The sequence below is a fragment of the Amphiura filiformis genome, chromosome 7 (genome assembly GCF_039555335.1).
Source record: "Amphiura filiformis chromosome 7, Afil_fr2py, whole genome shotgun sequence".
Lineage (NCBI taxonomy): Eukaryota > Metazoa > Echinodermata > Ophiuroidea > Amphilepidida > Amphiuridae > Amphiura > Amphiura filiformis.
In genome coordinates, this window is record NC_092634.1 from 21,673,217 (window position 1) to 21,688,830 (window position 15,614).

Sequence of the window (15,614 nt, forward strand, 5' to 3'; positions counted from 1 at the left end):
GTGAAAGATTTGCAATGAAATACTCTGTGAAAAATTGAAAATTCACTCTAAGATTGAAATTCACAGAAGTGAAATTTCGATTGACCTGAAGAGTCTTTTCCGAGGAGGATTGACTTTTTCACTCTTTGGAATTTAGAGAGTAGATAGCACATTGGACCACTGTGTTTTAGTGCTATCTACAGTAGATAGCATATTGGACCATTGTGTTTTAGTGCTATCTTCAGTAGATAGCATATTGGACCATTGTGTTTAGTGCTATCTACAGTAGATAGCATATTGGACCATTGTGTTTTAGTGCTATCTACAGTAGATAGCATATTGGACCACATATCAAAACCTTTAGTAACATTTCAGAATCAGTGAATCCACGACAGACTTGGCCATTCAAAACGCAACAGAAAACTGGCTATAAATGGTCAAATTTTTCTTTAAATCGCCGTCAATTTCGAACTAGTAAACGCAGAATTCTATTTCCACGTTTATATTACCTTGAGATATTCCTTAACCCTAAAATAATTTTTTTGAAGCTGTAGGTGCTTCCATGAACATGTCTGAATTTTTATTTATTCCATGTTTTCACTAAATTGTGTTCCTTTCCCTGCGTGGAATCAAGTTTTTCTGGGTTTTCCTGTCAAACCTGCCCTGTTCCAACAGTCACTATACGAAATAGCGCTACGCTATTAAAAATGTCCTCGGGTTAATCAACTGTTTTGACATTTTCCCTAATGGTCTTCTAAAAATGGTTATGATAGACCTGAATTTAGTCTCGCAGCATACAAAAAACTATGGGTACCCCCTAATCAGAAGTCAATTCTAGTCCCTTCGATAACTCGCTGGGTCTGCTAGTCTTAGTCACAGTCTATATGGCACAGCATAATTCGCATTACAGTGAAATGCGACCAAGCGTAGACTATACGATCTATTTTTAGCATGACTCCACAGAGCTCGCGTTGATCAAGGTCACTCTCGCTTTTCATTGCGCAGTGAATATTATTTTGGGTAAAAAACATGTTACTTTTCACATAGAAAGGTTTTGATATGTTGTGTTTTAGTGCTATCTACAGTAGATAGCATATTGGACCATTGTGTTTTAGTGCTATTTACAGTAGATAGTATATATAGCATATTGGTTCACTGTGTTTTAGTGCTATCTACAGTAGATAGCATATTGGACCATTGTGTTTTAGTGCTATTTACAGTAGATAGCATATTGGACCATAGTGTTTTAGTGCTATCTACAGTAGATAGCATATTGGACCATTGTATGTGAGTGCTATCTTCAGTAGATAGCATATTGGACCGTTGTGTTTAGTGCTATCTACAGTAGATAGCATATTGGACCATTGTGTTTTATAGTGCTATCTACAGTAGATAGCATATTGGACCATTGTGTTTAGTGCTATCTACAGTAGATAGCATATTGGACCATTGTGTTTAGTGCTATCTACAGTAGATAGCATATTGGACCATTGTGTTTTAGTGCTATCTACAGTAGATAGCATATTGGACCATTGTGTTTAGTGCTATCTACAGTATATAGCATATTGGACCATTCTGTTTTAGTGATATCTGCAGTAGATAGCATATTAGACCATTGTGTTTGAGTACTATCTACAGTATATTTCACTTTTTAAGCAACGTTGTACAGACATAGAACGACAACGTTTTGCTGAGTCTATGCATACTAATTCTAAGTTAAAATATTATTCAATCTTTAAGACTGAGATCATATGTGAAAAGTATTTATTTATAATTGAAAATGTTATGTTGAAGATTTTGTTGACTAAACTCCGACTGGGTAGTTTGAATTTGGAAGTAGTCTTAGGAAGATATGAAGGTATACCCGCGATGAGCGTCTCTGTAAATTATGTGAGTCTGGATTGGTCGAAGATGAACTGCATTTTGTTCTAGTGTGTGATTATTTTAGGAATGGCGACAGCGTTTTATTCCTAGATACTATCGTGAAAACCCATCTGAACTGAAGTATTGCCAATTCATGCAGACTTCTGATAGCAGGATCTTGAAAAATTTGTGTAAATATCTATTTAATGCATGTTAGAAGAGAGATATATACTTTCGTCAGTAGATGTATATGTTAATATTGTTTATGTAATTTATAATGTATTTTAGGGCCGGAGGCCTTTATATACCGAATAAATTTCCCTCATTTGAGGGAATTGAATCAAATTGAATTGTATATAGCATATTGGATAATTGTGTTTTAGTGCTATCTACAGTAGATAGCATATTGGACCATTGTGTTTGAGTGCTATCTCCAGTATATAGCATATTGGACCATTGTGTTTTAGTGCTATCTACAGTAGATAGCATATTGGACCATTGTGTTTTAGTGCTATCTGCAGTAGATAGCATATTGGACCACTGTGTTTTAGTGCTATGCACAGTAGATAGCATATTGGACTATTGTGTTTTAGTGTTACCTACAGTAAATAGCATATTAGACCATTGTGTTTTAGTGCTATCTACAGTAGATAGCATAATTAGAACATGGGGGTTTAGTGCTATCTACAGTAGATAGCATATTGGACCATTATGTTTTAGTGCTATCTACAGTAGATATCATATTGGACCATTGTGTTTTGGTGGTATCTACCACAGATAGCACATTGGACCACTGTGTTTTAGAGCTATCTTCAGTATATAACATATTGGACTATTGTGTTTTGGTGCTATCTACCACAGATAGTATATTGGACCACTGTGTTTTAGTGCTATCTTCAGTATATAACATATTGGACCACTGTGTTTTGGTGCTATCTACCACAGATAGTATATCGGATTATTGCTTTTCACATCCCTGCTATGGCCTATATTGTGCCTTGGTACTGCATAGAATCACAACAGGTATGGATTTCATTGCACAGAATTCCACTACATCTCTCCATTGCATCAATCTATCACGTTTCTGACATTAACTTTTGATGTCTTTGTATATTACTATTTGCTCCTGGGCAATGAGGAAATCACAGGGGAAAACAGCACTGTGCACCAGTTGTTTGAATAACATGTATATAGTTTATTAGAGTTTCCTTTCAAATTGGACTGTATTATAGTAGCATCTGGAGTGAGCTATTCCAGTTGAAATACACATCCCCTGTGGAAGACAAGACCTTAATCTCTCACACAGGGAGTGTGGATTTCAAATGGGGTAACCTGAATGTGCGACTCCATTTGGCGACGCATTGGGTTATTCCAGTTGAGATCCACACCCCTATGGAAGACATGACCTCTTACACAGAGGGTGTACATTTTAAATGGAGCCATCCATTCAAATTCACACCCCCTGTGTGGGAGGTTAAGATCATGTCTTCCATATGGTGTATGGATTTCAACTGGAATAGCTCATTAATGTTAAACACTGACCTACTTTTAACATGATTTCACATTTCTTTTGTTAACATGTTGCTGGATTTAATATACAAATCACACTGAGCAATTGGCAACATTTTGTCGCACTGGCTGGAAGATTATGTATGCTTCAATGTGTGCTTATGCACAGGTGCGTGGGAGGTGGGAGGTGGAAAAGTCGTCCAGATTAAGCACTAATATACTGACTCAGAAATATTCTGTGTAAATTACACTAGGGTAAATCTGCCATCTTGGCTTGTCACACATGGAGACTAAAATAGTGTACCTCTGGGCATTTATTGGCCAAAAACCTGATATCAAAGGATAATTTGCTTCTTTAAGCTTCAACATAACAACAGTTTGCACACATAGTATGTGGGGTATGTTATTGGCAACATGCATTAGACACAGTACACAAAGTAGCACACACTTTAAATCAAAGATTACCGGGCACACTGTGAAATAATCTGGCGGTACATTATTTTGCTCTTCATGAATGACACACAATGGAGTTGGTTCTCTTTGGGTCTATTCTCTTGGAAAGAGCAATTTAAAGATGTTCAATGGTATTTCTAGGGGGTCTTGTAAGGCATATTCCAGGGGCTTAGCCAGCTTTCTTGGTCAGGGGGCAAAATAAAATTTTGGAGGCACAGACGAAAAAAATTGCAGTTGCATTACATACATACATAATTATACCGTTTTGTTTTTTGTTTTTAAAGAGACTGATGGTCATGTCTTCTGGCTTCCAAAAAAGGCTTTATTGGGACGATGTGCGTGCGAGCGCGCAATAATTTTGTATTTTACACTATGTTCGCCCATTATCGGGGTGAATTTTGGTGGAAAAGGGGCTCCTTGCCCCTTTTTTTTCCCTTTGCCCTCCAGATTTTATCTTTTATTTTTTTGTCAGAGGGGTTCTTTTTTCTTTCATTTTTTTGTCAGGCCTTTCCCCGCTGGCTACGCTACTGGCATATTCTGATGGCTAGGTCATGTGATTACAATCCTCAGTAGGCCTACTCACACACCCATATAACGGTCTTTAAAAAATGTATTTATATTATACTCTTTATATAACCCTACATTTAAACATTTCTTTAAAACATTTTGTGCTTGCTGGGTATATGCTATTTTCAAACCATTGTCTTAGGCATAAAATGAAAGCATACACCCTTTAAAATAGTGCAGTTTGGTATTTGTGGAATGAAGTTGCCTCAGGCTCTCCCTCCCAGAAAGCTCCCCCATCTACCCAGACTCCTTTGTGATACAGTTCACTCCAGCTATATGCCCTTCCATAAAGCACAACACATCCCCAGTGACCAATATACCCAGTTTTCTCATTCAGAACTTGTTATCATTGTGAGATCACAGACCCTAGAAAATGTCTAGGGTCTATAATGTAGACTACCATCAACCCAGCAGAGAGTAGACTACTTTGCAGATCATTTTTTATTAACAAATCACCCCAGATATGTCCTTCAACAAAGCACAACATATACCCCGTAAAAAAAAAGCAAAAATAGCGTTGAGGTTTTCAGATGGGAGCAGTTCTCATTCAAAATTTGTAATCATTGTGAGATGAGATAGTTCAAATATGAATTTTAAAAAGGGGCTATGAAGTAGTCTAAGCAGAGAATGACCTCTGGATACACCATCTACTGTGAATTGTAGCCTGGTACATGAAAAAAACTTGCATAACTGCATGTATGCAGCATCATGACATCCCCTAAGCTTGTTGGATGTATGTATTTCTAAGGGAATAAATGTCAAACTTATTATGTTTTTCTTAACAATCACGATTCTGTTTTGCAAAAAGCTAGCAGATTTATGAAAATATTACTAAAGTAGGTAATAGGGATACGCATCATGCACAAGAACAAATAAACACAATGGGAACGATTGCTCGCTCTGAGAGGAAACTAAATATATTAAATAAGAAAGACTGAACAGTTTAACAACCCAAAGTTGATTACCTTAAGGGGTGGGGTATGAACGTTTGGACAGTATTTATTGTGGGACATTAGAGCACATCAGACATATCGAATTGCATTCTGAATACGAAGAATGTCCTTCTGATAATCAAATAATTTTGATTTTTTGAAATTTGCAATGTAATACATATTTTATGGCAAATGATTAAAAATTGATATTTTTGATATTTAACAGTACTCGAAGTAAACTTTATAAATCTGATGATTTATACTTAAAGTGTATGTAGGTGGGATGAAAAGCTGATGATCAATTGAAAATTTTGACCTTTTGTATTGAAAATATGGACTTTTTTTCCCAAAACACCAAAAATAATTAGGTCTTTTTGGGAAAAAATCCATATCTTCAATATGAAAGGTCAAAATTTTCAACTGATCGTCGGCTTTTCCTCCCAGCTACATACACTTTAAGAATATATCATTAGATTTATAAAATTTACTTCAAGGACTGTTATATATCAAACATATGAAAATTATCAAATTTTAATAATTTGTCATAAAATTTGTATTATATCGTGAATTTCAAAAATGAAAATTATTTGATATCAGAAGGACATTCTTTGTATTCAGAATGCAATTCGATATGTCTGATGTGCTCTCATGTCCCACAAAAAAAACTGTCGAAACGCTCCAAACGCTCATTCCAGATCCCTTAATGCACACTGTATTTGCAAAAATGTCAAGCTCAAAATACTTACCTATAGGGCTTAAAGGAAAATGTGTGACACATATATCACACTTTGAAAATTGTTCAGGATATTAAATAGTAACCTGTTCAACTTCCCAAATCGTGTTTAGAATTTCAATCTTACACTAATTATACTCCCAAGTTTAATATCACAGTTCTACAAAATTGCATGAACCTACACGTTGAACACGCAATGAAAACCCACGGGATATTACTTTTCATTTCGTAATAATTATTTCCGTTTAGCAAATTTGATTATGGATGTTTGATTTGATTATAAAACTAAATTGTTCACTCTATTAAAATCATAAAAATTGATTGACAAATAAAATGTGATAATTAGGCCTTTAATTAGAAAAAAAGTTTGTATTGCCTTTGAAACTCCAAAGTTGAAGGCAGTTGGGTTTTTTTATATATGGTTTTTTTTAAATAACATTTAGCCACATACTATATTAAGACATGCAGTGCTGAAATGCTATAATATAGTACACTGCAAAAAAGTTGGTCAAATCTTTCTACCTATTTGGTTGGGCAAACTCTTTTACTTATTTGTTGGTCACGGTTTGCCCAATAATAGTTAAATCTAAATTCTTATTGGGCAACCTCTCATTTTGACCATTTATTTATCTTTATTTTACTACGAGAGGAGTAAAGTTGGTTAAGATTTTTGGCCACATAATTTATATCGACTGTTGTGCAAAATAAATCACATCAGTTGGGCAACTTTGTAGTAAATTGCGTGAATTACAAGTTGTTGGGCAAAAAGATGTAAAATGTTGAGTAAAGTTTTCGATCATGCGCACTGTTGTCTTTTCATTGAACAACAGTTGGTCAACATTCGCGCGGTTCGGTTCTGGAAAGCACATTTTCGATCTTATCGTAAAATGGCGGATGACATGGGTGCTGGCAGAGTGGGGGCTGGCACAGCTAATTGACACCTTTAAAGGTGAGTTTTCTCTAAATTAATTATAAATACATACATTAGTACACGGTGTTACTTGCCTCATTTCATTCTGACCACTGTGAATGAAAAAATACTGAGAAATTTAGTGAAGTTGTTTTGTACGAGTCAGACACTCGTGATATGCACGCATAGCCATGCATGCATGATGGCAGTCTGTACTGAGCAGTTAATAAGCTTACGTATCAGTTTTTTATTAATCAATCAAGTATTTGAAAATAACTTCACTAAATTTCTCAGTATTTTTTCATACACAGTGGTCAGAATGAAATGAGGTAAGTAACACCATGGAGGTATATAAATAAATGGAGAATGATCCAGCCAAGCCTCTTTTGTACTACGTTGGTTATGACCAATTATTGTTGAATAGGCAATTTCAGGTTTATATTGATTATGCTAAGCTGATTACATTGTGAAGTCTGTTTCACTGGCCATTGATTTCAATGGGGTAAAATGAAGTTTATACTTATTGGAAAGTGCTCATGTTTCATAAAATTTTGATAGGCCTATCAAAATCTCATTTTCGCCAAAAATTGAGTGCTTAAATTGGATCAAGAAATCAGTCTTTTTGAAAAAGAAACACCTTATCTGTTGTCATCTTGTTACTCCCTACATTTTGGTCATGAAAAATTGAATTATGACTTTTTTTTCCAAAAAGTTATGACCCCCCGTATATTTGGAACCCCTCCCTCCAAAGAAAATGATAGCCTCCTAATAATATTAATAATCATTTAGGCCTAAATACTGATAATTATTTATTATACAATGAGAAGTTTAATGATGATGATTTAGGCGGCCTATACGATTTCATGACAATACAGAATTAAAAGTTTAAAAACAATAACATGACATATCCGTCATGGCATTCAATCAATTTGACCCGAAGCTTCAACCAAAATCACGGTTATCATACACTGAACTATGAGAAACTGTTTAAACAAAGTATGTATAGGGCCTATACATTCCGTATATCAATTTCTCTCTAGAAAAGATTGTCTGATCATCACTTTTGCTTGAATTCCGAAGTACTTCGGTAAATTTTGCTCGCTTTCGTAACTCAAATGGCCCAAATTGGCCCAACATAATTTTTCACAATCGGAAGGTAAAAACGTTTTGCTTTCATTTGCACTATATTTGAACTCCCTCAGACCCCCTTAAAAGCTTAATATATGAACATGAAAACTAAGTATATTTGTCAAGTTACGGCACAACTAGTGTAGAAAACAGTTTCATAACTTGAGAACAGAACATCCGAATTTCTTGGGTTTTCATACGATCATACATTGAAACTATAAGCTATCAAAACTGGTGACTTTGAACTAGCTGGTTGACTAGCTGGCGTCATTATACAGTCTCTTTTACAAGGCTTCCGATGCATGGGTCAATGTAGGGTCAATTCCTATGAGGAAATTTTGGGAGTGACAATCAATGAACCATGGTAGAGGCTCATAACCATCGTGGATATCAATAGCTTGGCTGAAGTGGCTGGTCAATTCAAGTTTGGTGGCTCATTGAATAGAGGTAACGGGATAATCTCCACTTAGGAGATTAGAATTCTGGCGATCATTCTCCATTTATTTATATACCTCCATGGTAACACCGTGTAATATTGTATGTATTTATAATTAATTTAGAGAAAACTCACCTCACAATTGAAAAATATTTGCCCAACTAATTTGGCAAATATTTTGCTTAATAATTAAGCAAAAAATAAACCAACATATGAACCAATAATGTGTAAAATGCCCAACAGTTTAATCAAATTTTGTCCAACAATTGGTACAATTAACTATTTGCCCAACAGTTTTATTAAATATTGCCCAACAATTAGTGAAAATATTTACCCAACTATGTTGGTCAAATATTTTGCTTAACAGTTATGCAAAAATAAACCAACATATGAACCAATACCGTGTAAAAATGCCCAACAGTTTGTTCAAATTTTGAACAATAATTGGTAAAACAAATTGCCCAACTGTGTTGGGTAAATACTTTGCCCAATATTTGAGCAAGTTTTTGTAAACCAACTGTTGGTCATAATTTTTGTACAACTCTTGTTGGTCAAAGTTTGACCAACTGTTTCATGTGTTGTATATAGACCAAACTGTTGGTCATTTTTTTGACCAACATTATTTGCAGTGTATAGGAGGTGAATATTGATGTTGGACAATGTTTGAACATTTTAACAGGATTGCTAGTTTCAGGGTGATATAAAGTTTGGAGTCAATTTAATAGTATTACAAGGAATAGCCCGTGAAGATCAATGTAATGACCCAGGCGCGTAGCCAGCATTGTGCGGGGAAGCAAACGTCGGTATCGTCCCAATTCTCATCCCCTTACATTTTCTTTTCCCTCCCTTTCCCTTCTCTTTTCCCCTCACCTTTCCCTTTCTCTTCTCTTTTCCCCTCTCCTTACCCTTCTGTCTCTCTTTTCTTCCCTTCTTCCGGTCCCCATTTGTTTGCTTTTCCATCCCCATTTTAGGTGTCGGGGGGAAGCCCTCTGCCCCGCCCCACACTGGCTACGCTACTGTAATGACCTGATGCATTGCTCAAGCTTTTGATGCATTCCTTAAGCTTTTATTTGGTTGAAGCTTGTACAACAAAAATGTAGGCATAGATTTTGCCAAAATATTCATCATTGTTTATGAAGTAGGGGAGAGCGTGGCGAAATGGTTAGGGTACTTGCCTTTAGTGCATGAGGTCCCGGGTTCAATTCCCGGCGGTGGCGATTTGCTGGGATATTGACTTGGAAAAAAAAAAAGTCTGAAATTAATTGGCAACATCTGTAGATTAAATTCAGACTTCCGCTCTCCCCATGATTCATTTAGAATTGGGTAAATGAATCATGAAAGTACTCCGTCCTTCCGAGGGAACGTTAAGCCGTCTGTCCCGTGTGCAGAGAGCCATACCTGTACATGTATCTCGCAGCCAGTTTCGAAAAGAGTAGGGTGTTAACCCCTGACTGTTCCCAACCCGTCCCGGTGTTCAAATGGACCCCAATGGAAATAAGCTTCAATAGATGCTTTCTTGGGTTATCCAGGGTTGTCAAAATCCGAACAAATCAAAAAAAAAATGAAGGTAAAAAATCGTAGCCAGATGCTCAACATAATTCCATAAGTGAATTGGTTATTGGTCCCAATAAGGATCTGTGGGTCCCAGCTGTTAGCCATTAGGCAGGTTGCCTATCACTTGATATCTTTGCTATCTTCAGTAGATAGCAGATGTGTGTCACACTACCATGCTGGTTTGGGTCGCTCGTATGCTAGAACCCTTTATATCTGTAAAAGTACCATTCTGTTCCACACACAGGCTAATTTCATTTAAACTTAAATTGTACAATTTCGTCACTTTTGAATTGCTCACTCAAAGATCCCGACATTTCATTTTCCCACTACTGTTTTCCAAACTCCCCTACTTTATACCACAATTCTGTCACCAAAGGCCCATCAATTGCCCCAGCTATGGAAGAAGACAATATATTTATCATCAAGACCTTATTATCAAGATATTACCAACATGCGGTAGACATCAATTAAACTTTGAGGAACACACAGTATGATTTACTCATGCTACTCCTGCTATGAAATCCACCCTTGTCCTGGCGCATTATGTGTGACCACCTTGAAATTCTTTGTTAATTAACTTTGGTTGGCTTGAGTTGTTCCTGATTATCTTTAATACAAATAGCATTATTTACTCCCAATTCCTGCAAAAATATAGCACATATGTTTCTGGATTCAAAAAATATTACCCTGTTTTGCCACATGAAATCCTTGGAACTAACTGGCAATAAAAATCAAATTGTAATATTTGGGCAATTTTTGGAAATAATGACCCACAAAATGTGCTTTTGAGGTTTTTTTGTTGCTGTGACAATCAAGCCTAGAGACTTGTACTAAGACCAATTTCAGGTTATGCATTTTAAGTTTTGGAAAGCACATTTTCTAATATTGTTTATTCAAATTATCACAATTATCATAAAATATTAAAATTATGAGCAAACTCATGGAGGCTTAGACCTGTGCAAAGTCTTTGAAATTTGTGACAAACAACTTCAGCATTAACCCTCTATGTTATAATATGTGATACTGCAATGCCTTTGGATGGATTTTGATGTATATGTAGCTGGTACTAATCAATGTTGTGCAAATCAATGTTGTGCAAATAAATTGTGTGCATAGCATATAATTTATATTTTAAAAAGCTTCCGATTTGGGACAGTTTTCTCCGGCTATTTATACAGCTTTCATGGGTCATTGCAAGTTTGCAGTTTGGCTATTCCAGTTAAAATCCATACACCCCCTATGGAAAACATGACCTTAATCTCCCAAACAGGGGGAGTAGATTTCAAATGGTGTCAGCCCTTCAGGTAACCCTATTTGAAATTCACACTCCCTGTGTAGAAGATTAAGGTCACATCTCATGCATTGGGGTGTATGGATTTCAGCTGGAACAGCCTGTGTTAATGCATTCCATGTTTTACTGCTTCAGTACATAATGTTTTTAAATGTTTACATCTACAAGCCATGCCTATCTACTATTTGCCCTTCTGGAACCTTCCATGCTGCATGATTTACCATTGGCAATGTGTAATAAACATGATCGTAGAAGCAATATGGATCTTCATGAGAGGAAATAACAGCATGAACAGAGACAAGTGCGACATTCTTTGTAATGAAGTCACATATTCGATCGTCTACTCAAGAACAACTCTGGAGACAGGAGTTCCGCTTCAGATGAAACCAATTCATCCGGTCAAGTTTCCTGCTCCAAGGCAGATGGATCAATGAACAATGCAATAACATCAAGAAGTCTTTCCGGTGAAACTGTCAGCAGAAAAACAAAAGTTCCTTGATGGTCTTAACAAATAACAATGCGAGGGAAGATAACTTTCAAGAGGGACAAAATTGGACAAAAATTGTCAAAAAGGGCTAATTAAAAAGTACAAAAGGAATAAAAATATTAGAGCAGTCAGCATCCCACAAGAGGGTAAGACTTTTCACAGAAAGGTAGAGGGTGGCTTTGCCCTTGCCCCATGCTACACCACTGCTTTCAATTCCTTTATATCTATACAATAATCTCAAAGGTCAGGTAGTTTCCGGAATAAAATATTCCAAATATCTATGTGGATAACAAGGGTTGCGATGTTCATGATTTTTACATCATGCGAGAACAGCTTACCAACAGCGCATGCAATTTGTGCATGTGTATTACACTATTAAAAATATTCTTGCTAGAATACTTTGCACTATTTATGTTCAAACCAGTTTCTGGGAAATGTTTGTAGCAAATATCCTTGAGGTGTGCTGCCCAATAGTCTTTATTGGGACATATAACCATTTCAATAATGGAATTAAGCATCTGGGCTAGCACTCCGGACACAATTATTATCGACATCCAGGTTTCAAGACAAGCGAGGTGCGATGATGTAGCAGGTGAGACCGGGGGCACTCAGAATTATACTTGTATGAGCATGGATCCGTGTGAAAGATTTAGGGTGGTTTTGAAAAGCAAAAGCAACGAGGATCCGTGCGGATCCGCGATTATGGTCTCAAAACACTAATTTTACTGGAAGAAGGGGTATTTTTTAAAGAATGATCCTCGCTTAGGGTAGTTTTTTAAAATTACCCAAGTAATGGCCATTAGTGGTGACATATTTATCAACTTATACCTTGAATAGCCAATCATCATCACTGAATGACACTCATACCGACACGCACAATGTCTATTCTTGTTTAGGGGCAAATTTGAAGCCAATTCCTCGCTTAGGGTGTTTTTTTAATGTATCTCCTTGTTTAGGGGAAATTTCAAACCAGTCCTCGCTTTGGGTGTTTTTATTTGAGTAAAATCCTCCTTGAGGGTTAGTTTGACAAAATTTTAACATCCTCGCTTAGGGTCATTTTTGAAAGTCAATTCACACGGATGCTTACAAATTTTATACACGAGTGGCCCCCCCGGGAGGTGAGATGAATTTGACCAAAGGTGTATTGAATATCAATGTGACAAATGAGATAAATGGCAGCAAACTGGTAAACAAAATGTGGCATATCGAGTAAACCAAGTCATTTGACAAACACAATCAATATTCTTACCCTGACCATTGAGTTAAAATAGTCTTGAAAATCCATTTGGGATTGGATTTGGAACAGTTCGTGAGACAATTATCTTGTTGATGAGTATGGTACAACTCTGAGACATTTGCATGCTTCTGTTGACCACAGATGGAATTGAATTAGTAGCAAAAAGCTCATTCAACTTGATTGTGTCACAACAGACAAACAATTGGGCTGTTCCATTTAAAATCCACACTACCCCTGTGGAAGATTTTTGGAAATACTTTCCACAGAGGGAGTATGAGTTTCAAATAGAATAGACAGTTGAATAACTTCAATTTTAAATAGTCACTCCAGTTGTGGAAGATATAGGTAAAGTCATATACAGAGGGAGTATGGGTTTCAAAATGAGTAGCCCTGTCTAATTACATTTCAAAAACATACTCCCCCTGTGGAAGATATTTCCAAAATCTTCCACAGGGGTAGTGTGGATTTTAAATGGAACGGCCCATTGTGAAAATAAAAAGGCACCCAAATAGCAGGCATGTATACAGAACTTACGCAACCGGGGTGTGGGAATTTCTTGGTGAGCTAAGAGAGGATCATCAAACGTGTAAAATAACATATTATGGTTAAAGACGGTTTTAATTAGAGCAAATTTCGGCGAAGCCTGCCTAAATTTATTTTCTTTTTTAAAAGCTGAAATGGTCAAAATGAGATTAATTTCATCAAAATTGCAATTATACAGGTGTTTCTCTTCTCTTTTTCTCCAATTTCTATTCTCCTTATTTTGATACGCAGGGATGCACGCCCGTTAGATATGTTAGGCTTGTATGGTTCTTTGTTGTAGTTGAATCTCGACCTATAAAATCATATTATATACTGTGTTTTTGAAAGTTAAAGGATTAATATTTCTAAGCAAAACAGTAATAAAAAATAAAACTATAAGCAAATGTTGCAGCCACTTAAATTCAATGTTCACCTGGTCAGTGATTTAATAAATATTTTTGATCCAATCACATGCTTAAGGTGGCTGTGTACTCTCAGACATGCATGTAGTAAAAGTGCAATAACTTTGTAATTATTCGCGCAAGATATATAAAAGTATACATTTTTATAAATACAGATTTGGGTTAAAAACAACAATGATGAAGAAAATCACAAAAAAGTGAGTTTTTTGCAATATTTGATAGGTACATCATAACAAAAAAAACACTCTTTCCAAAATATTTTATTTTGTTTTTAGCTCAATCTTGAGGCTCCATTCCAAAAACGGTTTTTTTATTTTTTTGATATTGGCCTTATTGTTTGAGATATTGACCATATAAGGCATCAAATTGAACTTTTTAAAATTCACAAAGGCCTATTTGCACAAAATGATGCCTAAAATCGGAAATAGACCAAAATATAAAAAATGAGAAAACCGTTTCTTGAGTCGATCATGCTTTTTACGATGATCATATTTGCTTACCTTTAGATGCTGTATTTATTGAGTTATCGTGTACCTAAATCGTCATTTTACCGAGAAAATGAACATTGAAATAATGGCCGTTGAAGTTTAAAGTGGTCACATTTTGCACTTTCATCGAATCTTACAGGAGAATGCGGCAGTTTTTGTTTTTCTACCTTATATTACGTAAACATCGGCTAAATCCACAGCCCCTTGAGAAGTTTGAGCGAAATCCATTCATAACTTGATATTTAAATCGGGGGAAGAACTTGAAAAAACCCACATTTTATCAGCTAAAACGGAGCCATTTGACCGCTAGGTTTTTGTGAAATCAGTGCTTCCGTGTTGCTTCCATAAGATGCGCCCGGCGATGCAGATAAGCGTTAGCGTATGCGTAGCATATTTGTGCGTTAACAAATTGCGCGATACGCAACGCGATGCGTTGTTGCGCGCGGTACCCTGCTGGTACAACAAAGATTTTCTTTCCTTTTCAATTTCAAATACGAGTGGAACAGTGAAATAAAATCCTTAAAATATTGCAGTTGGAGTTTACAAATCTGGATTTTCATTCCTTGTATTTATAAAAAAACATAACAAAGTACAAACTTATCAAAAAAACTCAATTTTGCGAAAGAAACCATGTCTAGAGTACACAGCCGCGTTAATACATGAAAGGAAGTGAAAGTTACAATAAGTCACAATATATTTTCAGCTTAATAACTTTTTTTAAATAAAAAAAAAAAAAAAATAATTCTACACAGGTCTATGTAAGAAGATGATAATGTCCAAATCAATATCCCATATAACTCATCACATATTTTATAGTTTCACCTTATCAACATGATTAAGATAATAATTTCCTTTTCCTCAAATAAATATCCATCTGCTACCAACATTAAATTGCAAACAAAAATCAACATTGATTGTATATTGAGTGTATATTGTGGGTCGAATCAACCAAAAAAAGTTTTATGTATTGCTATCTTCAGTAGGCAGCAAGTTGTATGCATTGATATATTCAGTAGACAGCAAGTTGTATGCATTGCTATCTACAGTATACAGTAAGTTTTATTCATTGCTATCTTCAGTAGACAGCAAGTTGTATGCACTGA